The 27,990-nt window shown below is 45.5% G+C and overlaps 1 long non-coding RNA gene and 1 pseudogene across 1 annotated transcript in view; both read right to left on the bottom strand.

Moving 5' to 3' along the window:
* The window catches only part of LOC140709288 (uncharacterized), a 93,964-nt gene that overhangs the window by 42,633 nt on the left and 23,341 nt on the right, over window positions 1-27,990 (bottom strand). The window lies entirely within an intron of this gene.
* Window positions 746-27,968, bottom strand: LOC140708572 (NBPF family member NBPF1-like; annotated as a pseudogene).

The following is a 27,990-nucleotide window of genomic DNA, read 5'->3' as shown; positions in this document are numbered from 1 at the left end:
GCAGACACTAGCCAAAACAAAGGCAGAGTAAAAATTGAGACAGAAAATTTCCAGTGTAGAGATATGAATATAATAATAGACACAGGCAGGGATGATCAATAAATGATAATGTGTTTAGAGGATGATGATTGGAATACATGACGTTCATACTTTTACAAACCACTTTCCCAAATACTTCATTATAAGTAAGGTGTCTCTAAAAGCAACAGATCTCCTAGACCCCTCCTTAACCAAGTAACCAGTCCTGATATCATGATAATGGTGATGGACAAACTAGACCTTCTATGCCCGCAGATAGACAGGCTGAGGTTGGAAAGTCACAGTATTGACTCTGCAGTGTTCCTGGCAAAACGTTTAGGCTGAATTGAATCATGAAGACATTTTCAGACAACTTCAGAATGTAGATCATTGAGCCAGACAGCTGACCTGTCCTCTACAAACAAGTCCATGTCACCACAATCAATGACAACAACAAAAAGATGAGAAAATATTTGGGGTTCAAAATAAAGAAATGTAGCTACAGTACCTTTTTACTTTCTTTGAACCCAAAATATCTCTTCTCCTTTTTGTTGTGTGATTCGTGGTGACATGGACTGTGTGAAGGAGACAGGCCAGTTGTCCTGCTCAGTGTTCTACATTCTGCAGTTGTCCGGTGATTACCTCCTATGAAACTCAGGCTAAGCGTTTTCTGCAAGAACATGGCATTGTTCATATTCTGCACCGGCAGAGTCCCGGGTGACATGCTGTCTCCTGCCAGCGGCTCCTGGCTCCTGTTCTTTACAGGATGGAATTGAGAGGAGCAGGGCTAAGGGCTCTCCACGCTGTTTGTCCATCTAGCTGTGGTCTTCCTAAGTATTGTTAGCAATTGGAGGCTGAAGGACTGTGGCTTCTCTAACCAAAGGAGCCTAGTGGGTTAACAATTGTCAAGAGCGGTCAGTGGTTCTGAAATACAATCCTCAGCCAAGGATCCCTCCTGTGTTACAGATGGATCAGCTAAAACAAACCAACACTGAAGATACAAAGAATGGGGGGAGGTTCATTGAAACCAGGGTAACACCTTTGGATGAGTTAAACACAAACATGACACTGACCTTGAGCAGGCATAGAAGCTCAGAGACATGCCCGTCAAATGAAATCCCTGAGGAACTTTGTAGCTACCCAGAGATACCTGGTTCAAATCAGAATCTCTCACAGATCACTCCCGGCATGTGCTGCAGAGTTATGTGAACGTGTCACACCTAACTTGGGTCCAGTGTCTTCAGACTGAGCACAGGTTGCCACTGCATGGTCTGAGAATGGAATAGACTTCTGCCCACTTTCCTATCCTATATCTGGGATTCCAAACGGAACTACAGTTTCATTCACACCTACATGTGCCTCTAAGTCCTGCCTGCGGCAATGACATCTCTCAGCTTAGGAAGGGCTGCTTAGTGTGGGAATATGACTCCCATCTGGAAGCCCAGGTGGAACCTTATCACCGTCAAAGTAAAAAACCCATTGTCCACGTCAAGGGCCAAGCTGACGTGCTGTTCCTCAAGTGAGGAAAAGGCACTTGTGTAGTGCTGGAATGAGTCAGGGCGTTGAAAGTAACTTGAAGGAGTCCAATAACATCCATTCAGTGAGTCCTGCAAGACTTCAGGCTCTCCTGCTTCCATCAGCACCCCGTTGAGCCTGGAAAAGGAGACGAAACTAAAGCAGCAGCCAGGGGAAATCAGACACCACACAGCCCCAACTAGATTTCAGGGGTAACATAGGGAAGTGGTTAAAAAAGGAAAAGGATAGATCCTTTTAATGAGGTAAACCATTGTTGTCTTTATGTTGGGATAGAACAGGGCCAGGTAGAAAACAATGAAAGAGAAAGACAGAGAGAGAGAGAGAGAGAGAGAGAGAGAGAAAGCGAGCTGAGTGAATTGGCCAGGTGACACACTGATAAGGGAGTAAAAGGACACTCTGAGTTAGTGCCCGGATGACACACAGCAAACAGTGATTATGAAGAGTGAGCTCAATAGTTTTCCATAAAATGTGATTAAAATTCGATGCAGTCGCCATGAGACTACAGCTTTTGAGGTATGGTCAACCTATGGTACGTTAGTCAATGATAAGGGGAGGAAGAAATGGAAACCTAAACCTCTACTGCAATGAAAACCAACAGCAATGTCAGTACGAGTAATTCAGCTTTCGTTGAAAACATGAAACCAAACACACTGCTTTCCCCTGGATCTGTCGTCTCCAGGTATTAAGAAAGAATTAAGCGTCCACAATTGCTGAAAGTTACCTGGGGCATGGTGCGTTTTGATCTTCTTCCCCTTCTTGGTACTTTTCAATTTCTGCAATAAATTCAGACACATGAAGCTGATTCTCCTACACACATAACAATCCACTGTCTAATCCTTACACAGGGACCTCAGGCTCCTCAGCATAAGAATAAGACACTGTGGGAGATATATTTCAGAAGGCCTGAAGGCTGGTCATGATAGAGATTCCCTGGTTTTTGTCCCAGAAACTAAGGGTAAAATGTCCCTTTTCTGGTAGATCGTTATCCCAATATCATTTGTCCCAAGTTTGTGCAAATGGTTATGCCATATTTTTCCAATCCATTTAAAGCAAATGCCCTCAAGTGATTTCTAGGAGAAAAACTGCAATATTCAGCCCTGTCTCATCAAATACTCAGATTGTTCATGGTTGTGAGGATTTTAGACACTGAAATTAGAGTGAGAAAGGAAATCTGGAAACCCTTAAGTCAAAATCATAGTTCTCTGAATTTGTCACATCTGCCCAGGTCCAATGTCTTGAGAGTAGAATCAGAGCGCCACAGGCATGGCCTGAGACTAGGGAGAGAGCCATGCTCACTGACCCATCCCATGTCTGGGCTTCCAGGTGGAACTAGAGTTTCATTGAACCTACATGTACCTATAGGTCCTCACTGCAGCAGTGACATCTCTCAGCTCAGTAACGGCCACTTGGAACAGGAATATGATCTCTATACGGAAGACTCTGTGGATCCTTATCAGCTTCAGAGAAAAGTACTCACCACCCACGCCAAGAGAAAAGCCAACGTGTTGTTCCTCCAATGAGTAAAGGGAACTTCCCTGGGAATGGCATGAATCGGGAAGCTCAAGATAACTGTAAGGAGTCGAATAATATCTATCCAGTGAGTCCTGCAAGACTTCAGGCTCTACTACCTCCAGCAGCTCTCTGCTGAGCCTGGAAAAGTAGAAAAAGTAAAGAATAAGTCAGGAGAAATCAGACACAACAGAGCCCCAACTAGATTTCATGGGTAGCACAAGGAAGTGGTCAAGAAAGAAAAATGATAGATCCATGAATGAGGTAACAAATTATTGCCTTCATGTTGGGACAGAACAGGGCCAAATGGAAAAGGATGAAAGAGAAAGACAGACAGAGAACAGAGGCAGAGACAGAGACAGAGAGAGACAGAGAGCGCTTGGTGAGTTGTCCAGGTGACACACTGATGAGGGAGTAACAGGACACTCTGAGTTAGTGCCCTCAGGACACACAGCATACAGTGATCATGAAAAGGCTGTGATCAATAATTTTCCATCAAATGTGCTCAAGTTTCCATGTAGTCACCATGAGAATAGAGCTTTTGAAGTATGGTCCACCTACGGTAGGTTAGTAAATGATAAGGGGAGGAAGAAATGGGAACCTAAATATGTAATGCAATGAAAACCAACAGCAATGTTAGTAGGAATAATTCAGGCTTGGTTGACAAGATGTAATCAATAATGTCGGCCCGCTCTGTTTTCCCTGAACCAGGAGTCTCCAGGTGTCAACACAGAATTAGCTGTTGTCAATTGCTCAGAGTTACCTGGGGCATGGTGGGCCTTGGTCTTCTTCCTCTTCTTCCTTTGTAATTCCTGCAATAAAATCAGACAGGGACAGGCAAAATAAACCAATTCACCTACACCCATGACACTCCACTGTCTAATCCCCACACAGGGACCACAGGCTCCTCAGCATGAGAACAGGATAATGTGAGAGATACACTGCAGGAGACCTCAGAGCCAGTCATGATAGAGATTCTTTGATTTACATCTCAGAAGCAAGGGTCAAATGTCCCTATTCTGGTAGACAGTTATCCCAAAATCATTTATCCCAAGTTTGTGCAAACAGTTATGCCTTATTGTTCCCATCAATTCAAAGAAAATGCCCCAGATGATTTCTAGGAGGAAAACTGCTGTATTCAGCCCTGTCTCATCAAATTCCCAACTTGTTCATGGTCGCAAGACACTGAAATTAGAATAAAGGAGGAAATCTACAAATGTTGAGTCCGAATCATAGTTCTGTGAATTTTTTACATCTGCCTCGGTCCAATGTGCTGAGAGTGGGTTCAGGTTGCCACAGGCATGACTGGACACTAGGAATAGAGCCATGCTCACTGACCCATTTCATATCTGGCCTTCCAACTGAAACTACAGTTGCATTACAACCTATATGTGTCCATAGGTCCTGCCAGCAGCAATGACATCTCTCGGGTCAGGAAGGGCCACTTGGAACAGGAATATCACCCCTATCGGGAAGACCAGGTGGAGCCTTATCACCTTCATAGTAAGGAACTCACTGTCCACGTCAAGAGCCAAGCCAAAGTGCTCTTCTTCCAACGAGTAGAAGGCATTTCTGTAGGGCTGGCATAAGTCAGGCAGTTCAAGATACCCGCAAGGGGTTGAATAAAATCTATCCAGTGAGTCCTGCAAGACTTCAGGCTCTTTCTCATCCAGCAGTTCCCTGTTGAGTCTGGAAAAGTAGGAAAAGTAAAGAATAAGCCAGGGGGAATCAGAAACCACACAGCCCCAGCTAGATTTCATAGGTAACATAAGGAAGTGTTTGGAAAGAAAAAGGACAGCTCTATTAATGAGGTAACCGATTATTGCCTTAATGTTGGCACAATCAGGGCCAGGTAGAAAAGGATGAAAGAGAAAGAAACACACACACACACACACACACACACACACAAGAGACAGAGATAGAGAGAGAGAGTAAGAGCTCAGTGAATCGGCCAGGTGACACACTGATGAGGCAGTCAAAGAACACTTTGTATTTGTGCCCTCAGGACGAACAGCGAACAGTGATCATGAAAACAGTGGGCTCAATAATTTTGCATAAAATGTGCTCAAGTTTCCCTGCAGTCACCATGAGAACACAGCTTTTGAGGCATGGTCAACCTTCAGTAGGTTAGTAAATGATAATGGTAGGAAAAAATGGAAACCTAAATATTTACTGTAATGAAAACCAAAAGCAATATTAGTAGGCATAATTCAGACTTGTCTGATAAGGCAAAATCACTCTTTTCAGCATGTACTGTTTTCCCTGCACTTGGCGTCTCTAGGTGTCAACAGCAAATTAACTGTCCACAATTTCTCAGACTCACCTGGGACCTGTGGCCTCTTGGTCCTCCTTTTTCACTTCATCACACCAATGTCCTGCAAATAAATTCAGATGGGGCCTCTTACATGAAGCAGTTCTTCCTTGCACACAGAAACATTCCTCTGTCCAATCCTAACACAGGGACATCAGTCTTCTCAGTGTGGGAACAAGAAGACTTTGAGAGAAACATAACCAGAGGCATGAGGTCAAGTCTTGAGAGAACTGACTTGGTTCCTTCCATGAGCCTTGGGCAAAATTCTCCTGTTTTGGAATGTAATCTTCCCAATGTGATCTGTGCTAGGTTTGTGTACACAAATGAGCAATGACTTTCCCAATAGATTCTAGGCAAATACTTCTAACACCTCGTAGGAGAGATACTGCGATATTCAGGTTTCTCACATCAAATACCCAGGATTTGATAGTTTATGAGATTGTGGACACTGAGATTTCATGTAGGGGTGTAATATTTCAGCTCTTGTTACAACGAGACTTGGTTCTACACAGAAGCATCAGCTATTGTGGCTTTTGTGGGTGAACAGTCAGTCATTTATCTAGAAAACATACCAGCAAGAAGATGGACAGATGAGCTAAAACAAGCCAACTGAGAAGACACAGAAAATGGGGATAAATTCAGTGAAACCCGGGTCACATCTCCGATTCAGAGGTAGACAAGGGTGACACTGGCCTCGGGCAGGTAAAGAACTGCACAGACATGCTTTGGGAACAAAACTCATGAAGAACTTTGTAGCTGGCAAGACACATTTAATTCACATGAACTGATCTGACAGACAACACCTGGGCATGTGCTGCATGGCTTGGTGTGAGTTTGCCACACCTGCCTTGAGTTCAATGTCCTGACAGTCAGTCTAGGGTGACACTGGCATGGCCTGAGACTAGGAAGATATTAAGGCTCACTGAACCACGCCATGCCTGTACTTCAGACTCGACTCCAGAGTGATTGAAATCTACATTGATATAGAGGTTAAACCCACAGTGATGGCAACTCTCAGCCCAACAGGGGCAGAAAGCCCCAAGATTACAGGGTCTACTTGGGACATGAACTGGAGCTTTATCACCTTCACAATGGAGTACTCACTGCCCACGTCAAGAGCCAAGTCGACTTGTTGTTCCTCTAATGAGTGAAAGGTGCTGCTGTAAGACTGGTATGAGGCAGACATGTCAGGAGGAATTGAGGGAGTCGAGTAACCTTCATCCCAGGATTCCTGGAGAGCTTCCTCCTCTTCAGACTCCTGCAGATTCCTGATGACACAGGCAGGACAGGGATGACAGAAGATTTAACCGACAGAGATTAGACAACAAAACCTCCCAGATGATCTGATGGGAGGCAGAATGGAGTGGTCACAGAAACCAAAGCCAGTTTTCCTTCCACGGAAATAAAAGTATCCTTCTAAATGCAGGGCAGAGGGTGACTGCCCTGGGGAATGACCAAAAATGGGCTGCACGTGCTCAGTACACTTGCCACAGATGAGCCACTGTAGGGCACCCCGACTCTCCCTGTAAACTACCCTCATGACTTGCAGCACAGACACGAACACAAGATTTCAACTACTTTGTATAAATTGCGTTGAATTTTCCATGCAGCATTCAAGTGAACAGAGCTCTTGCGGCAGTGCAGACATAGATCTTGTGTGCTAAGGGCCCCATTTTCCCAATATTTTGATATAATATGTTTATTTTTTCAGTTTCTTTTCTTGCACAAATACTGGAAAACATACTAACAAAAAATAAGCAGAAAGCATATGTACATTCTCTCCCTGGATTTAAACACAGGGGACAGAACAGGCGACACCAAGAAATCCCTGTTTGAGGGTCTGGAGTGGACCTCCAGCAAACTCCGCCAGACCTGCAGCTGAGGGACCTCACTGTTAACAAGAAAACTAACAAACAGAAAGGAATAGCATCCACTTCAACAAAAAGGACATCCACTCCAAAACCCCATCTATAGGTCACCAGCATCAAAGACCAAAGGGAGATAAAACCACAAAGAGGTGGAGAAACCGGAGCAGAAAAGCTGAAAATTTTAAAAACCACAGCGCCCCTTCTCCTCCCAAGGATCAGAGATCCTCGCCAGCAACGGAACAAAAAAGGGCAGAGAATGACTTTGACGACATGACTGAAGTCGGCTTCAGAAAGTTGGTAATAACAAACTTCTCCGAGTTAAAGGAGGATGTGCGAAAACATCGCAAGGAAGCTACAAACCTTGATAAAAGATTAGACGAAAGGCTAACTACAATAAACAGTGTAGAGAAGACCTTAAATGACCTGATGGAGCTGAAAACCATGGCATGAGAACTACATGACACATGCACAAGCTTCAGTAGCTGATTCGATCAAGTGGAAGAAAGGGTATCAGTGATTGAAGATCAAATTAACGAAATGAAGTGAGAAGAAAAGTTTAGACAAAAAAGAGTAAAAAGAAACAAACAAAGCTGCCACGAAATATGGGACTATGGGAAAAGAACAAATCTACATTTGATTGGTGTACCTGAAAGTGATGGGGAGAATGGAACCAAGCTGGAAAACACTCTTCAGGATATTACCCGGGAGAACTTCCCCAACCTAGCAAGGCAGGCCAACATTCAAATTCAGGAAATACAGAGAACACCATAAAGATACTCCTCCAGAAGAGTAACCCCAAGACACATAATTGTCAGATTTACCAAGGTGGAAATGAAGGAAAAAATGGTAAGGGCAGCCAGAGAGAAAGGTCGGGTTACCCACAAAGGGGAGCCCATCAGATTAACAGCACATCTGTCTGCACACACTCTACAAGCCAGAAGAGAGTGGGGGCCAATACTTAACATTCTTAAAGAAAAGAATTTTCAACCCAGAATCTCATATCCACCCAACCTAAGCTTCGTAAGTGAAAGAGAAATCAAATCCTTCACACACAATCAAATGCTGAGAGATTTTGTCACCACCAGGCCTACCTTACAAGAGCTCCTGAAGGAAGCACTAAACACGGAAAGGAAGAACCAGTACCAGCCACTGCAAAAACATGTCAAATTGTAAAGACCATCCATGCTAGGAAGAAACTGCATCAACTAACAGGCAAAATAACCAGCTAACATCTTCATGACAGGATCAAATTCACACATGACAATATTCACCTTCAATGTCAATGGGCTAAATGCCCCAATTAAAAGACACAGACTGGAAAATTGGATAAAGAGTCAAGACCCATCAGTGTGCTGTGTTCAGGAGATGCATCTCACGTGCAGAGACACACATAGGCTCAAAATGAAGGGATGGAGGAACACCTACCAAGCAAATGCAAAGCAAAAAAAGCAGGGGTTGCAATCCTAGTCTCTGACAAAACAGACTTTAAACCATCAAAGATCCAAAGAGACAAAGAAGACCATTATAAAATGGTAAAGGGATCGATTCGACAAGAAGAGCTAACTATCCTAAAGATATATGCACCCAATACAGGAGCACCCAGATTCATAAAGCAACTCCTGAGAGACCTAAAAAGACACTTAGACTCCCAGACAACAATAATGGGACACTTTAACACCCCACTGTCAATATTACACAGATCAATGAGACAGAATGCTAACAAGGATATCCAGAACGCAAACTCAGCTCTGCACCAAGCAGACCTAACAGACATCTACAGAACTCTCCACCCAAAATCAACGGAATATACATTCTTCTCAGCATCGCATCACACTTATTCCAAAATTGACCACATAGTTGGAAGTCAAGCACTCCTCAGCAAATGTAGAACAACAGAAATCACAACAAACTGTCTCTCAGAACACAGTGCAATCAAATTAGAGCTCAGGATTAAGAAACCCACTCAAAACTGAACAACTGCATGGAAACTGAACAACCTGCTCCTGAATGACTACTGGGTAAATAATGAAATGAAGGCAGAAATAAAGATGTTCTTTGAAACCATTGAACATACCAGAATCTCTGGGACACATTTAAAGCAGTATGGAGAGGGAAATTTCTAGCACTAAATGCCCACAAGAGAAAGGAAAGATCTAAAATCAACACCCTAAAATCACAATTAAAACAACTAGAGAAGCAAGAGCAAACAAATTCAAAAGCTAGCACAAGGCAAGAAATAACTAAGATCAGAGCAGAACTGAAGGAGACAGAGACACAAAAAATCCTTCAAAAAAATCAATGGGCCAGGCGTGGTGGCTCAAGCCTGTAATGCCAGCACTCTGGGAGGCCGAGACGGGCAGATCATGAGGTCAGGAGATCGAGACCATCCTGGCTAACACGGTGAAACCCCGTCTCTACTAAAAAATATAAAGAACTAGCTGGGAGAGGTGGCGGGCGCCTGTAGTTCCAGCTACTCGGGAGGCTGAGGCAGGAGAATGGTGTAAACCCAGGAGGCAGAGCTTGCAGTGAGCTGAGATCCGGCCACTGCACTCCAGCCTGGGTGACAGAGCGAGACTCCGTCTCAAAAAAAAAAAAAAAAAAGAAAAAGAAAAAACTCAATGAATCCAGGAGCTGGTTTTTTGAAAAGATGAACAAGGTATCCCTCTTTGGCTAGTTCACCTGGCTCAACTGATTGCACGTACTTATCTTGAAAGGACTATGAAATTAAAACCAATACAAGTGCCACAAATAATGCACAACATTGTTAATAAGGACAATTTGTAGCTGAGTGAATGAAAGAAATAGTTCTATTCATCGGTTCCTCGTTTTCCCTAAATCTACAATCTCCAGGTGTCACTACTGAATTCACAGCTCACAATTCCACAGCATTACCTGGAAGACACTGGCCCTTTTTCTTCCTCTTCTTCATGATCACTTTCATTTTCTGTAAATACATTCAGAGAAGCAGGTCACATTAAGCAATTCACACTTCACATATGACCAAATCACTGTCCAGTCATAGCACAAGGACCCAACTATTCTCAGGGCAAGAACATGGATTCTGACATGAATATTCTAGGGTGGTCTAGATTAAGTCTGGTGAGAAGTAGATGACCCTGCTTTCCAGTCCCACAGGCCAAAATTTCCCTCTGTGGGTAGACTATAATGCCATATTCCCTGCCTGAGTCTATGCAAAGAAAATAAAATTTTCCCCCCAAAATCTCCAAAAATTACTCGAACAATTTTCTAGGAGTGTTGCTGCAATACTGACTTATATCATCAGGTACCATGGACATTAAATGTTCAGAGGCATCTGTACATGAAACTCAACTGGTAGACGCATTCTAACAACTCTTGCTTTAAAAAGAATCTGTGATTCGGGAGGCCAAGGCAGGTGAATCATTTGAGGTCATGAGTTCAAGATGAACCTGGCCAATATGGGGAAACCCCATCTCTACTAAAAATACAAAAATTAGCCAGATGTGGTTGTGTGTACCTGTGGTACCAGCTACTCAAGATGCTGAGGCAGGAGAATCACTTCAATCTGGGAGGCGGAGGTTGCATCAAGCCAAGATGGTGCCACTGCACTCCACCCTGGGTGAGCAAGATTCCATCACCAAAAAAAAACCACCACCGCCACCAACAACAATCTATGATGCGACAAAGAAACATCAGATCAGCTATTGCATTGATGGGGTGGAGAACCAGGGTCCAGCCTTGCTTTATGGAACTGTATCAGCAAACTAAACAAGAAAAGTTTCCGGCCACATTTCAATGTGACTGTGCAGCTAACCAAGCTGACTTAAAATAGATCAAGATTAAAGCTGAGAGTAGTGAAGCCTGGGGAGCAATATATCCAAATACAAAGGCAAGGCTGCTAGTCTCCTTCAAAAGGCATAGAAACTCCATGGACATTGTTCGGGGACACATGACTTAATCACAGGTGACAAGAGATACTGAATCGAAGCTAGGAAGCCTCACAGTTACTTCCCATGCACCTCCTGCACTCAGGTGACTATGAGGTTGTCACACTTGCCTGGGGTCCAGTAACTTCACACTGGGGACCGGGAGACAAAGGCATGACATGAGCTGAGAAGGACAGAAAACCTCCCTGATATCTGTGTTTAGAATCCCATCGCAGATTTTTATGTAAACCAATTTGTGTGTATAGCGTCTGTCTTCGGGGTTATACTTCCTCAGCACAGAAAGAGGAATGAGACACAAGGAAAATAGAGGCTACCTGGGATAATGGATACAGCATCCTCCCATTCATCATGAGAGGATGAGTCAATGAGACGTGAGTTGACTTGGTCTTCCTCGAATGTGATTTTGGTGTTGCTGTGAGGCTGCTTGGACTCACAAGGACCGTGGCTATTTGAACAAGTGATGGAATATTCCTCCAGTGAGTCCTCAGGCTCTTCCTTCTCTTCAGCCTTCTGCACCTCCCTATTGAGCCAGGTGGGAGAGAGATGTCAGAAGATTAAACACAGAGGGATCGGACCCCAGGGAGCCCTAGCTGGTTTTGACAGAAGGCATTAAGACTGTGGTCACAGAAAGCAAACAGGAGGTTCCCTTTAAGAGGGAATAGGCAATCCTCTTCTCTCTGCAACAGAGCATGGCTGCCATGGGAGACAGAGAGGAAAAGACCAACCGGTGTTCATTTCACTGGAGAGATAGGAGCTGAGAAAGATGAAGACTCAGCTATCCCTGTTCGGTACAGATATGACACTCACCACACACAGAGAAACACAACAGCTGCCACACCCTGTGTCTAAGCTGGGTTGAATTTCACATACTGTGGCCAAAGGAATGCAGGCTTTTGGCCCATCCTAGATGCCAGACAGGGTGTGCCTCCTAGACCTTTTTCCTATGTTAAAACCCATTACTTGCTCCTGATTATTCAGTGTTACCTGGGGGCATCAGTTTCCTCAACGTTCACATCTTCATCGTCATCTTCACCGTTTTCTGTAAATACAGAAGTGTTCGTTCAGATATTTCCCACTTCACATTCTGCAGGCACGGTCAGCCCAATGTGCACACAGACATGGACATCTAGGCATGGGTCACCATTCAATTGAAAGCTCTCATGTTTTATCTTTAACAAAATGCCCTGGCATGCTTTCCTGATCCATCAGGCAATGCATTTCTGATCTGGAGGGCCACCATCACGATGTGGCCAAATATTGAAAAGACCCTTTGCTCCCCATATCACTGGGGACTTGTGCAGCCTCTCTCTGGACTTTGGCAGCTGTCTCCATCATCCCACTACAAATCTGATTCCCAGGCACAGGCTTGGTGTCCTGTCACAGTTCACATTTCAAACCTAATTCTTTCTCTTAGGAGAGGACAAACTGGCCCCACAGTCCTCTATGCATCAGGAGACTTCACAGGCCTTCCATGTGGCTTCTGCTGTGTTATTCAGGGACATTCTCTCCATGGGGAGCGCTTCAGTCTGAAGCACTTCCTACCACCAAATGCCCCCACATCAAGTGCCTTCTCCAACACCACATGGCGAGGGGCTTTATCTCATTTTCAAAAGCCGTCCTAACTGTTCCCACATTTAGATGCTTCAGAGCCTTGCAAGAGACAATATGCCTGCCTTTTCTGATGGAGAGAGAGAAACTCAAGAAAGATAAACCACTCACTCACCGACAGTTACTAAGAACATTGCCAAAGAGACAGCCTGGGAACCTTCATTCTAAGTCCACAGTTCTTTTCACTCTAACAAAAACCCTCCTGTCACAGCCTCCTTCCTCTCCTCTACAACTAGAGAGATGCTGCCTCTTGCTCCAAAGACCATCTCCACCAAGGAAGGAGGGACATTTGCAATACTGTGACCTCCAACTCCATGGGTTTCCCATCTCTGATCTCACCCAGGAAGTCCTGTAAGGGCCACATATGTTTAATGGAAAAAAACACCACCGATACAACTGTCATTGTGAAAGTATGGAGATCAGGAGTCTCTCATAAGCCTGGGGTTTTCAGTCATCAGATCCTATAAAAACCTTACCTGGGGTGAGCTTTCGGACGAGGTGCTGTGCCAGCCTACAGCCCTCGGCCAGCTGTTCTCGGAGGTCCCGCCCCTGGGAGTTGGCCAGCTCATCCGGAGTGAGGAGGGCCTGGAGATGCTGATTCAATGCGCGGGAGGCATCTCTCCCTTCCTACAACTTCTCCCTTAACTGGCTCAGCTCTCGTTCCTGAGACTGAACCAGGACTTTATATTGCCTAAGGTGAGATAGTAGAGAAAATTGAACAGTGGAAAGGAGTGAGTGATCAGATCGAATATTGCGACAGAGATTTCTGAGACAATGTTCTCAAGGAGACCTCCAAGGAGAAGGTCAGCACATGTTTAAAGAAATGTCTGTGGCCAAGAGTAAGAATGAAAAATGGTTTACAGGCTTCCTCTATACCAGAGAGTGCTCCTGTAAGATCCTCGATAATGTTCCATTCATCTTTCCCTTCTGTAAACAAAAGTAGGTGTCTTCCTTATTCACTTTCAAAAAGACATTCATTCTTTCAGTTCCTCACTCTGGCCATGGACATTTCCTTGTGAAAATACACATAGTGTATCTTGCAGTCACTAGATGCAAAGCCATGGACAGAAATGAGGCCACGTGCAGATGGGGCCAGTTGAAAAGACGAAAGAAGGAAAGAATGACAGGCTCCAGAAGGCCTTTCTTGACCGAAAGGATGAGAAGCCGCAGTCAGTCAGGAGGTGATTCTGACTAAGGGTAAGTGGGGTGGTGATGGCGCACAATTTTGAGTACACTCAAATGCTGCTGGGTGGTTCCCACTCCTTTAGTTAATTTTGTGTTATGCAAATTTCACCTCAACAATTACTTCTTTCAAAAAGAGAAATCAAGGCTCTGAGAAACAACTGCAACCCATAACTTATTATTATCCTTGTTCTCTGTTTCATAAATCTTTGTGTGTTGTAGGCCTGCCATGGCAATTCTTGCCCTTCCCCAGACCCAGCTTGGCTCTTACTTCACCCAGAGGAATGGCTGTACATCAGAGATTTACACACCTGCCCACCTGCCTGCATAGGGCACCCTCACCTGAGCTCCTCAGCTTGCCCGAGCTGCTCTGCAAGCTTCTCCTCCTTCAACTGAAGCTCATCCCGCAGCATAGATTTTAGGAGGTCTTTGCACTCTTCATAGTCTGAGAAAAGACAGACACACCGGCCTCAGTGAAAAGTTGGACACACAGCGGTGGTCACTGCCTACAGGGCAAGAGCCAGGTCCATCCGAAGGATATAACTGTCCCCAGTACCAGGCTCTAGGCAGGGATTTCCACCACTTTACTCTTCAGTCTCCCGACTTTATGGCATCTCAACCTCCAAAATTTAGAGACGAAGAAAGAGAAACTGAGGGACAGACAGGACAAGCTACTTGGATGGAGCCCAGGTGACAGGCCCAGTGTTCCTTCTCTGCACACTGCACTGCTACTTCCACACATTCTTGGGTGCGATCTTTCTTCCTCTATAGGAACAAAAGCCTCTTCCCCCAGGAAGTAGGACTTCCCTCACACCAGGGTGCTCTCTGCATTTTTGTTTATTCTTTGAGGAGTCTTCTCCTGTCGCCCAGGCTGGAGTGAAATGGCGTGATCCTGGCTCACTGCAACCTCTATCCTTGGGTTCAAAGAATTCTCCTGCCTCAGCCTCCCAAGTAGCTGGGATTACAGGTGCCCACCACCACGCCCCGTTAAGTTTTGTAATTTTAGTAGAGATGGGGTTTCTCCATGTTGCCCAGGCTGGTCTCAAAAGCTCGTGATCCAGCTGCCTCAGCCTCCCAAAGTGCTGGGATTACAGGACTGAGCCACCTTGCACGGCCCCTACTCCCTGCTTTTGATGCTGTCGGTTATAGATACCACAGGTTCTATTAGGAGCAGACTCCTCTTGACGCCCCTCACAACGGGTACTGTGTACTATCAACAAATTTCCCTCAGGGTCCCTAGAACAGAGCTTGGCCTATTGGGCCTCAACAGAAGCTTGAACTGAATAAAAGTTCACTAGCCCGAGACATTTAGAACAACAGACTAGATGTTATTGGTCTGCTAGGTCTTATATGGTACAGAGAGGATTCTTGAAAACATGATTTTCATGATTTTCTCTTGGAGAAAACAGGTCACTCTGTGCCTCTGTCTGAAACCATAACTGAGATTTTAACTCTAGGCCCATCCCCACCTGACTGCAAACATGGGAAGTTTTGAAATACTTTGGTACCTCTCTCTTCCAACATTAACAAAAGGGGAAAACACCCATTTCTATTTTCCTACAAGTATAGAAAGTATTAAATTACTTCTGACGGAGAGAGAATTCCGTTTCTCAGAGAGAAGACAGGACATCATTCATCACTTTTGTGATGGTGAGCCTATGGAACTTACTGTAAGTGTTCTGCCCCTTGGCCAGAAAGTAGGCCACTTGAGTTACAAGATATTTCTCCTTGGTGTTTATGAACTGACGTTTGTTCTCTGCCTGCTGGGGGCGCAGTTTCTCGTTGATTTCTAGAGTATTCATCTCTGACTTCTCACTGGGCCAAGGGCCCGCAGATACCACTATGTTGTCGTTTGTGGTAGAAGAGGTGGAGCCAGGGACTGGGGAGAAAAAATCCAAACACATGATGGGTTAATAACTGGTGAAATCAAATAGGTTGAATCAGGACTGAAGGATGACACTGACAGCCTTGTCCACTGATTTGAAGATGCTGTTTCCCTGGTTTCACTCTTCTCATCTCCACTCTTGATCTCCTTTAAGTCAACGTGTCTGAGCTACGCAGTCACCTTGAAACCAGGACACAAACACTTCCACTTTTCTCTTGCTTAGAAGTTTCTATAAAGCAAGGCTGGGCTCTGAGCTTTTTACCCCACGAGTGGCCAATGTTTCTGTGTAGCTCAAGAGATTGTTTTTTGTTTCGTTACTTTTTTTGTTTGATTGGTTGGTTGGTTTTGGTTTTTTATGTTTTGTTTGAGAGGGAGTCTCACTGTGTCGCCCAGGCTGGTGGCGCGATCTCAGCTCACTGCAACCTCCGCCTCCTGGGTTCAAGTGATTCTCATGCGTCAGCCTCCCAAGTAGCTGGGATTAGAGGCACCAACCACCCTGCCAGCTATTTTTTGTGTTTTTAGTAGAGATGCAATTTCGCCATGTTGGCCAGGCTGCTTTCGAACTCCTGACCTCAGGTGATCCACCCACCTTGTCCTCCCAAAGTGCTGGGATTACAGATGGGAGCCCAGTGACCCTGGCCAGAGACTTCTTATTAACAGCTAAGACAAGCCAATGGAAAGGAGAGAGAGTCTAGCCTGAGAAAAGTGAATGAGGGTGGGAGGATCATCTGAGCCAATCCTTGCACCTAAGCCTCCTGAGCAGATGGGACTATAAGGGCAAAGGAACATGCCTGGCTAATTTTTTGTATTCATTGTAAAGATGGGTTTCACCATATTCTCCAGCCTGCTCTTGAACTCATGAACTCAAATGATCCTCCCACTTGGGCCTCCCAAATTGCTGCGAATATATGTGTGAGTCACCGCACCTAGCCCCATCCTAGTTGCTGAGTAAACCAATATGTACGTATATAGCCTGTCCTCACAATGGATCTTCCGTAGTCTAGACAGAGGTATGAGACACAAGGAAAATAGAGGCTACCTGCGACAAGGTTTAGAGCATCCTGCCGTACATCAGGAGACGATTCACGGTCTATAAGCAGAGTCAAGTCCATTTGGTCTTCCTTAAATGTGACTTTGGAGTTCTTGTGAGGCTGATTGGACTCAGAAGGGCCACAGCTATTTGAACAAGTGATGGCACATTCCTCCACTGAGTCCTCAGGGATTTCCTTTTCTTCTGCCTTCTGCACCTCCCTGATGAGGTGAGATAGAGATGCCAGAAGATTAAATACAGAGGGATTGGACCCCAGGGAGACCTAACAGGTTTTGACGGGAGGCATTAAGACAGTGGTAACAGAAAGCAAAGAGGAGGTTTTTAGGAGGGAACAGGCAATCCTCTTCTCTCTGCAACACAGCATGGCTGCCATGGGAGACAGAGAGGAAGAGACCAACCGGTGTTCTTTTCACTGGATAGACAGGAGCTGAGAAAGATGAAGACTCAGCTATCCCTGTACAGTACAGATATGACACTCACCACACACAGAGAAACACAACAGCTGCCACACCCTGTGTCTAATCTGGGTTGAATTTCACATACTGTGGCCAAGGGAATGCAGGCTTGTGGCCCATTGTAGATGCCAGAGACAGGGTGTGCCTCCTAGACCTTTTTCATATATTAAAACCCATTACTTGCACCTGATTATTCAGTGTTACCTGGGGCACATGATTTCTGTACTTACTCAGTGTCATCAACTTTAACATCTTCATCTTCACCTTCATCATTTTCTGTAAATACAGAAGTGTTCGTTCAGATATTTCCCACTTCACACTCTGCAGGCACAGTCAGTCCAATGTGCACAGAGACATGAACATCTAGGCATGGGTCACCGTTACACTGAAAGCTCTCATGTTTTATCTTTAACAAAATACCCTGGCATGCTTTCCTGATCCATCAGGCAATGCATTTCTGATCTGGAGGGCCACCATCAAGATGTCACCAAATATTGAAAAGACCCTTTGCTCCGCATATCACTGGGGACTTGTGCAGCCTCTCTCCGGACTTTGCCAGCTGTCTCCCGCATCCCGCCACAGATCTGATTCCCAGGCACAGACTTGGTGTTGTGTCACAGTTCCCATTTGGAACCTAATTATTTCCCTTTGGAGCAGACAAACTTGCCCGACAGTCCTCTATGCCTCAGGAGACTTCACAGGCCCTCCATGTGGCTTCTGCTGTGTTATTCAGGGACATTCTCTCCATGGGGAGTGCACCAGTCTGAAGCACTTCCTACAACCAAATACCCCCACTTCAAGTGCCTTCTCCAACACCACATGGCGAGCGTCTTTATCTCATTTTCAAAAGCAGTCGTAAGTGTTCCCACATTTAGATGCTTCAGACCCTTGCAAGAGACAATTTGCCTGCCTTTTCCGATGGACACAGAGAAACTCAAGAAGGATAAATTACTCACTCACCGACAGGTACTAAGAACATTGCCAAAGAGACACCCTGGGAACCTTCATTCTAAGTCTACAGCTCTTTTCACTCTAACAAGCACCCTCCTGTCACAGCCTCCTTCCTCTCCTTTACAACTAGAGAGATGCTGCCTCTTGCTCCAAAGACCATCTCCACCAAGGAAGGAGGGAAATTTGCAATACTGTGACCTCCAAACCCATGGGTTTCCCATCTCTGATATCACACAGGAAGTCCTGGAAGGGCCACATATGTTTAGTGGAAAAAAACACCAATGATACAACATTGTGAAAGTATGGAGGTCGGGAGTCTCTCATAAGCCTGGCGTTTTGGGTCTCCAGGTCCTATGGAAACCTTACCTGTGGTGAGCTTTCGGACGAGGTGCTGTGCCAGCCTACAGCCCTCGGCCAGCTGTTCTCGGAGGTCCCGTCCCTGGGAGTTGGCCGGCTCATCCGGAGTGAGGAGGGCCTGGAGATGCTGATTCAATGCGCGGGAGGCATTTCTCCCTTCCTGGAACTTCTCCCTTAACTGGCTCAGCTCTCGTTCCTGAGACTGAACCAGGACTTTATATTGCCTAAGGTGAGATAGTAGAGAAAATAGAACAGTGGAAAGGGGTGAGTGATCAGTTTGAATATTGCGACAGAGATTTCTGAGACAATGTCCTCAAGGAGACCTCCAAGGAGAAGGTCAGCACACGTTTAAAGAAATGTCTGTGGCCGAGAAAGAAGGAAAAATGGTTTACAGGCTTCCTCTATGTCAGTGAGGGCTCCTGTAAGATCCTCGATGATGTTCCATTCATCTTTCCTTTCTCTAAACAAAACTAGGTGTCTTCCTTATTCAGTTTCAAAAAGACATCCTTTCAGCTCCTCACTCTGGCAATGGACATTTCCATGTGAAAATACACATAGTCTATCTTGCAGTGACTAGATACAAAACCATATACAGAAATGCGGCCAAGTGCAGATGGGGCCAATTGAAAAGATTAAACAAGAAAAGAATGACAGTCTCCAGAAGGCAACATTGATTGGGTCAAAGATGAGATGCCGCAGTCAGTCAGGAGGTGATTCCGACTCTGGGTAAGTGGGGTGGTGATGGCACACCATTTTGAGTACACTGAATGCTGCTGGGTGGTTCCCACTCCTTTGGTTCATCATGTCTTATGCAAATTTCACCTCAACAATTACTTCCTTCAAAAAGAGAAAACGGGGCTCTGAGAAACAACTGCAACGCATAACTTACTACTGTCCTTGTTCTCTGTTTCACAAACCTCTGTGTATTGTGAGCATGCCATAGCAATTCCTGCCCTTCCCCTGGCCCAGCTTGGCTCTTACTTCTACCCTCCGAGTTGCTATACGTCCGAGATTTACACACCTGCCCACCTGCCTGCATAGGGCCCCCTCACCTGAGCTCCTCAGCTTGCCCGAGCTGCTCTGCAAGCTTCTCCTCCTTCAACTGAAGCTCATCCCGCAGCATAGATTTTAGGAGGTCTTTGCACTCTTCAAAGTCTGAGAAAAGACAGACACACTGGCCTCAGTGAAAGACTGGACATGCTGCTGAGGTCACTGCCTACAGGGCGGGAGCCAGGTCCATCCCAAGGACATAACTGTCCCCAATACCAGGCTCCAGGTAGGGATTTCCACCTCTTTACTCTTCAGTCTCCCGACTTTCTGGCATCTCATCCTCCAAAATTTAGAGACAAACAAACCGAAACTCAAGGGCACATCAAGGAAGTTGACAAGATGATTCAACCACAATGAAGTGGAGTCAGAATTCACAGCCCCTGAGGTCTGACTCTGAATGCGGGGCCACTTCCCCAAGCCTTGCAGCCTCTCCTCCGAAACACTGCACTGGGGCATGAAGTAGAGATTTCTTGGACAATTGGGAAGGCCCCTAGGACTATGGGACTGATGGTTTCCCTTTTAATGGGAATTTCAAGGACAACGATGTCAAAGATCTTAAAAATCTTTGATTTTTAAATCGTAACAGCAGATATGATTTTAAGAATCAATAAAGTATGAGATATTAGACCACAAGACTATGAAGGAAATATGCCCAAATACTAACAAAGTTTGTGTTAATTTAGAAACAGTAGAATGAAGAACTAATAGATAGTGTTTACTCTGTGCCCATAAATGTTCTAGGAGATTGATAAGAAATAGCTCATGTAACTCACTGCAGCAATTTACAGAGGTAGGTATTACTGTAGCACCCTATGAATAGATAAGGAAACTGAGGGACACACAGGACAAGCAACTAGGATGGAGCCCAGGAGACAGGCCCAGGGTTCCTGCCCTGCACACTGCACTGCTACTTCCACACATTCTTGGGTACATCTTTCTTCCTCTTTAGGAACAAAAGCCTGTGCCCCAAGAAACAGGACTTCCCTCCCACCAGGCTACTCTCTGCCTTTTTTGTTTGTTTCCTTTTTGATGAGTCTTGCCCTGTCGCCCAGGCTGAAGTACAATGGCATGATCTTGGCTCACTGCAACCTCTGCTCCTGGGTTCAAAGGATTCTCTGGACTCAGTCTCCCGAGTAGCTGGGATTACAGGCGCCCGCCACCACACCCAGCTAATTTTTCTAATTTTAGTATAGACGGGGTCTCTGCACGTTGCCCAGGATGGAATCAAACTCCTGACCTCGTCATCCAGCTGCCTCAGCCTCCCAAAGTGCTGAGATTACAGGACTGAGCCACCTTGCATGGCCCCTACTCCCTGCTCTTGATGCTGTTGGTTATAGATACCACAGGTTCTATTAGGAGCAGACTCCTCTTGACGCCCCTCACAGCGGGTACTGTGTACTATCAACAAATTTCCCTCAGGGTCCCTAGAACAGAGCTTGGCCTATTGGGCCTCAACAGAAGCTTGAACTGAATAAAATTCACTACCCCGAGACATTTAGAACAACAGACTAGATGTTATTTGTCTGCCAGATCTTATATGGTACAGAGAGGATTCTTGAAAACATGATTTAGCCTCTTGGAGAAAACAGGTCATTCTGTGCCTGTGTCTGAAACCATAACTGAGATTTTAACTCTAGGCCCATCTCCAACTGACTGCAAACGTGGAGGTTTCGAAATACTTTGGTACCTCTCTCTTCCAACTTTAACAAAAGGTGAAAATACCCATTTCTATTTTCCTAGAACTACAGGAAGGATTAAATTACTTCTGTTGGAGAGAGAATTCCATTTCTCAGAGAGAAGACAGGACATCATTCATCACTTTTGTGATGGTGAGCCTATGGGACTTACTGTAAGTGTTCTGCCCCTTGGCCAGAAAGTAGGCCACTTGAGTTATAAGATATTTCTCCTTGGTGTTTATGAACTGACGTTTGTTCTCTGCCCACTGGGGGCGCAATTTCCCGTTGATTTCTAGAGTGTTCATCTCTGACTTCTCACTGGGCCAAGGGCCGGCAGATACCACCATGCTGACGTTTGTGGCAGAAGAGGTGGAGTCAGGGACTGGGGAGAAAAAGCCCAAACACATAATGGGTTAATAACTGGTGAAATCAAATAGGTTGAATCAGGACTGAGGGATGTCACTGACAGCCTTGTCCACTGATTTGAAGATGCTGTTTCCCTGGTTTCACTCTTCTCATCTCCACTCTTGATCTCCTTTAAGTCAACGTGTCTGAGCTACGCAGTCATCTTGAAAACAGGACACAAACACTTCCACCCTTTTCTTGCTTAGAAGTATCTATAAAGCAAAGCTGGGCTCTGAGTCTTTTACCCCATGAGGGGCCAATGATTCTGTGTAGCTCAAGAGACTGTTTTTTGTTTCATTAAATTTTTTGTTTGATTCGTTGTTTCGTTTTCGTATTTTATGTTTTGTTTGAGAGGGAGTCTCACTGTGTCGCCTAGGCTGGAGTGCAGTGGCACGATCTCAGCTCCCTACAACTTCTGCCTCCTGGGTTCAAGTGACTCTCGTGCGTCAGCCTCCCAAGTAGCTGGGATTACAGGCACCAACCACCCTGCCAGCTATTTTTTATATTTTTAGTAGAGATGCAATTTCGCCATGTTGGCCAGGCTGCTTTCAAACTCCTGACCTCAGGTGATCCACCCACCTCATCCTCCCAAAGTGCTGGGATTACAGATGTGAGCCAGCGACCCTGGCCAGAGACTTCTTATTAACAGCTAAGACAAGCCAATGAAAACGAGAGAGTCTCCAGCCTGAGAAAAGTGAATGAGAGTGGGAGGATCATCTGAGCCAATCCTCGCACCTAAGCCTCCTGAGCAGTTGGGACTATAGGGGCAAAGGAACATGCCTGGCTACTGTTTTGTATCCTTTGTAAAGATGGGTTTCACCATATTCTCCAGCCTGGTCTTGAACTCATGAACTCAAATGATCCTCCCACTTGGGCCCCCCAAAGTGCTGCAAATATATGTGTCAGTCACTGCACCTAGCTCCATCCTAGTTTCTGAGTAAACCAATAGGTACCTATACAGCCTGTACTCAGAATGGATCTTACGTAGCCTAGACAAGGTATGAGACACAAGGAAAACAGAGGCTACCTGGGACAAGGTTTAGAGCATCCTGCCATCCATCAGGAGACGATTCACGGTCTATAAGCAGAGTCGAGTCCACTTGGTCTTCCTCAAATGTGATTTTGGAGTTCTTGTGAGGCTGGTTGGATTCAGAAGGGCCATAGGTATTTGAACAAGTGATGGCACATTCCTCCACTGAGTCCTCAGGTTCTTCCTTTTCTTCTGCCTTCTGCACCTCCCTGATGAGGTGAGATAGAGATGGCAGATTAAACACAGAGGGATTGGACCCCAGGGAGTCCTAGCCGGTTTTGACAGAAGGCATTAGGAGAGTGGTCACAGAAAGCAAACAGGAGGCTCCCTTTAAGAGAGAACAGGCAATCCTCTTCTCTCTGCAACACAGCATGGCAGCCATGGGAGACAGACAGGAAGAGAGCAACTGGTGTTCATTGCACTAGACAGATAGGAGCTGAGAAAGAAGACGACTCAGCTATCCCTGTACAGTACAGACATCACACTTGCCACACACAGAGAAACACAACAGCTGCCACACCCTGTGTCTAAGTTGGGTTGAATTTCACATACTGTGGCCAAGGGAATGCAGGCTTTTGGCCCATCATAGATGCCAGAGAGGGTGTGCCTCTTAGACCTTTTTCATATGTCAAAATCCATTACTTGCTCCTGATTATTCAGGGTTACCTGGGGGCACACGACTCCTGTACTTTCTCAGCCTCCTCAACTTTAACATCTTCATCGTTATCTTCATCATTTTCTGTAAATACAGAAGTGTTCGTTCAGATATTTCCCACTTCACACTCTATAAGCACAGTCAGCCTAATGTGCAGAGAGACATGGACATCTAGGCATGGGTCACCATTCAATTGAAAGCCCTCATGTTTTACTTTAACAAAATGCCCTGGCATGGTTTCCTGATTCATCAGGCAATGCATTTCTGATCTGGAGGGCCACCATCAAGATGTGGCCAAATATTGAAAAGAACCTTTGTTGCCTATATCACTGGGGACTTGCGCAGCCTCTCTCCGGACTTTGGCAGCTGTCTCCATCATCCCACCACAAATCTGATTCCCAGGCACAGGCTTGGTGTTCTGTCACAGTTCGCATTTCGAACCTAATTCTTTCTCTTAGGAGAGGACAAACTGGCCCCACAGTCCTCTATGTATCAGGAGACCACAGTACCTCCATGTGGCTTCTGCTGTGTTATTCAGGGACATGCTCTCCATGGGGAGTGCTCCAGTCTGAAGCACCTCTTACAACCAAATGCTCCCACGTCAAGTGCCTTCCCCAACACCACACAGCGAAGGGCTTTATCTCATTTTCAAAAGCAGTCAGAAGTGTTCCCACATTTGGATGCTTCAGAACCTTGCAAGAGACAATGTGCCTGCCTTTGCAGATGGAGAGAGAGAATCTCACGAGGGAAAAATCACTCACTCACCGACACTTACTAAGAACATTGCCAAAGAGACAGCCTGGGAACCTTCATTCTTAGTCCAGAGCTCTTTTCACTCTAACAAGCACCCTCCTGTCACAGCCTCCTTCCTCTCCTTTACAACTAGAGAGATGTTGCCTCTGGCTCCAAAGACCATCTTCCATCAAGGAAGGAGGGACATTCCCAATACTGTGACCTCCAACCCCATGGGTTGCAGGGTTTCCCATCTCTGATCTCACCCAGGAAGTCCTGGTTATGTCATGGTCACATATGTTTAGTGGGAAAAAACACCACCGATACAACTGTCATTGTGAAAGTACGGAAGTCTGGAGTCTCTCATAAGCCTGGGGTTCTGGGTCATCAGATCCAATAAAAACCTTACCTGGGGTGAGCTTTTGGACGAGGTGCTGTGCCAGCCTACAGCCCTCTGCCAGCTGTTCTTGGAGGTCCCTCCCCTGGGAGTTGGCCGGCTCATCCAGAATGAGGAGGGCCTGGAGATGCTGATTCAATGCGCGGGAGGCATCTCTCCCTTCCCGCAACTTCTCCCTTAACTGGCTCAGCTCTCGTTCCTGAGACTGAACCAGGACTTTATATTGCCTAAGGAGAGATAGTAGAGAAAATAGAACAGTGGAAAGGGGTGACTGATCAGTTCGAATATTGCGACAGAGATTTCTGAGACAATGTCCTCAAGGAGACCTCCAAGGAGAAGGTCAGCACATATTTCAAATGTCTGTGACCAAGAGAAAGAACAAAAAATGGTTCACAGGCTTCGTCTATATCAGAGAGGGCTCCTGTAAGATCCTCGACAATGTTCCATTTATCTTTCCCTTCTGTAAACAAAAGTAGGTGACTTCCTTATTCAGTTTCAAAAAGACATTCATTCCTTCAGTTCCTCACTCTGGCCAGGGACATTTCCATATGAAAATACACATAGTGCATCTCACAGTCTCTAGATGCAAAGCCATGGACAGAAATGAGGCCCGGTGCAGAGGGGACCAGTCGAAAAGATGAAAGAAGAAAAGAATGACAGGCTCCAGAAGGCAACACTGATTGACCGAAAGGATGAGAAGCCGCAGTCAGTCAGGAGGTGATTCTGACTAAGGGTAAGTGGGGTGGTGATGGCGTACCATTTTGAGTACACTCAATGCTGTTGGCTGGTTCCCACTCCTTTAGTTAATTTTGTGTTATGCAAATTTCACCTCAACAATTACTTCTTTCAAAAAGAGAAATCATGGCTCTGAGAAACAACTGCAACCCATAACTTATTATTATCCTTGTTCTCTGTTTCATAAATCTTTGTGTGTTGTGAGCCTGCCATGGCAATTCCTGCCCTTCCCCAGACCCAGCTTAGCTCTTACTTCACCCCACTGAGCAGCTGTACTTCAGAGATTTACACACCTGCCCACCTGCCTGCATAGGGCACCCTCACCTGAGCTCCTCAGCTTGCCCGAGCTGCTCTGCAAGCTTCTCCTCCTTCAACTGAAGCTCATCCCGCAGCATAGATTTTAGGAGGTCTTTGCACTCTTCATAGTCTGAGAAAAGACAGACACACCGGCCTCAGTGAAAAGCTGGACCCATAGCGGTGGTCACTGCCTACAGGGCAGGAGCCAGGTCCGTCCCAAGGACATAACCGACCCCAGTACAAGGCTCTAGGCAGGGATTTCCACCTCTTTACTCTTCAGTCTCCCGACTTTTTGGCATCTCATCCTCCAAAATTTAGAGACAAACAAACCGAAACTCAAGGGCACATCAAGGAAGTTGACAAGATGATTCAATCACAATAAAGTGGAGTCAGAATTCACAGCCCCTGAGGTGTGACTCTGCATGTGGGGCCACTTCCCCAAGCCTTGCAGCCTCTCCTCCAAACACTGCACTGGGGCATGAAGTAGAGATTTCTTTGACAGTTGGGAAGGCCCCTAGGAATGGGACTGATGGTTTCCATTTGGGAATTTCAAGGACAAATATGTCAAAGATCTTAAAAATCTTTGATTTTTAAATCATATCTGCAGATAGGATTTTAACAATCATAACAGAAACATAACGTATGAGACATAAGACCACAAGACTATGAAGGAAATATGCCCTAATACTAACAAAGTTTGTGTTAATTTACAAACAGTAGAATGAAGAACTAATAGATAGTGTTTACTCTGTGCCAATAAATGTTCCAGGAGATTGACAAGAAATAACTCATGTAACTCATTGCAGCAATTTACAGAGGTCGGTATTACTGTAGCACCCTATGAACAGATGAGGAAACTGCGGGACAGACAGGACAAGCAAGTTGCATGCAGCCCAGGAGACAGACTCAGGGTTCCTGCTCTGCACACTGCACTACTACTTCCACACATTCTCGGGTACGATCTTTCTTCCTCTTTAGGAACAAAAGCCTGTGCCCGAGGAAGCAGGACTTCCCTCTCACCAGGGTACTCTCTATTTTTTCTTTTCTTTTCTTTTCTTTAATTTTCTTTTTTTTTTTTTTTTTTTTTTTTGACGAGTCTTGCCCTGTCACCCAGGCTGGAGTGCAATGGCATGATCTTGGCTCACTGCAACCTCTGTCTCCTGGGTTCAAAGGATTCTCCTGCCTCAGCCTCCCGAGTAGCTAGAATTACAGGTTCCCACCACCATGCCCACGTAATTTTTGTAATTTTAGTAGAGACGGGGTTTCTGCATGTTGCCCAGGCTGATCTCAAACTCCTGACCTCGTGATCCACCCGCTTCAGCCTCCCAAAGTGCTGGGATTACAGTACTGAGCCACCTTGCACGGCCCCTACTCCCTGCTCTTGATGCTGTCGGTTATAGATACCACACGTTCTATTAGAAGAAGACTCCTCTTGAGGCCCCACATAGCGGGTACTGTGTACTATCACCAAATTTCCCTTAGGGTCCCTAGAACAGAGCTTTGCCTATTGGGCCTCAACAGAAGCTTGAACTGAATAACAGTTCACTAGTCCCAGACATTTAGTACAACAGACTAGATGTCATTTGTCTGCTGGATCTTATATGGTACAGAGAGGATTCTTGAAAACATGATTTAGCCTCTTGGAGAAAACAGGTGGTTCCGTGCCTGTGTCCGAAATCAATAACTGCTATTCTACCTCTAGGTCCATCCCCACCTGACGGCAAACAGGGAAAGTTTCAAAATACTTTGGTACATCTGTCTTCTAACATTAACAAAATGTGAAAATACCCATTTCTATTTTCCTAGAAGTAACGGAAGGATTAAATTATTTTTGATGGAGAGAGAATTCAGTTTCTCAGAGAGAAGACAGGACATCATTCATCACTTTCGTGATGGTGAGCCTATGGAACTTACTGTAAGTGTTCTGCCCCTTGGCCAGAAAGTAGGCCACTTGAGTTACAAGAAATTTCTCCTTGGTGTTTAGGAACTGATGTTCGTTCTCTGTCCGCTGGGGGCGCAATTTCTCGTTGATTTCTAGAGTGTTCATCTCTGCCTTCTTACTGGACCAAGGGCCCGCATATACCACCATGCTGACGTGTGTGGCAGAAGACGTGGAGTCAGGGACTGGGGAGAAGAAACCCAAACACATGATGGGTTACAAACCGGTGAAATCAAATAGGTTGAATCAGGACTGAGGGATGTCAGTAACCGAAATTCTTAACTTACTGTTGAGAAAAACGAGATCAGTCCCCACAGCACTTTAGGATCCTTAACCACAAAAACAAGGTTTGAGGTGTCTGAGTTCAGAGCTAAGGCACTGCCAGTCGCTCAGAGTCTCACAAGAGTGAGGAAGATT

Source organism: Chlorocebus sabaeus, chromosome 20 (genome assembly GCF_047675955.1).
Source record: "Chlorocebus sabaeus isolate Y175 chromosome 20, mChlSab1.0.hap1, whole genome shotgun sequence".
NCBI lineage: Eukaryota > Metazoa > Chordata > Mammalia > Primates > Cercopithecidae > Chlorocebus > Chlorocebus sabaeus.
Note: the sequence above shows the minus strand (reverse complement) of the source record. Positions and strands in the feature narration are given on the sequence as shown.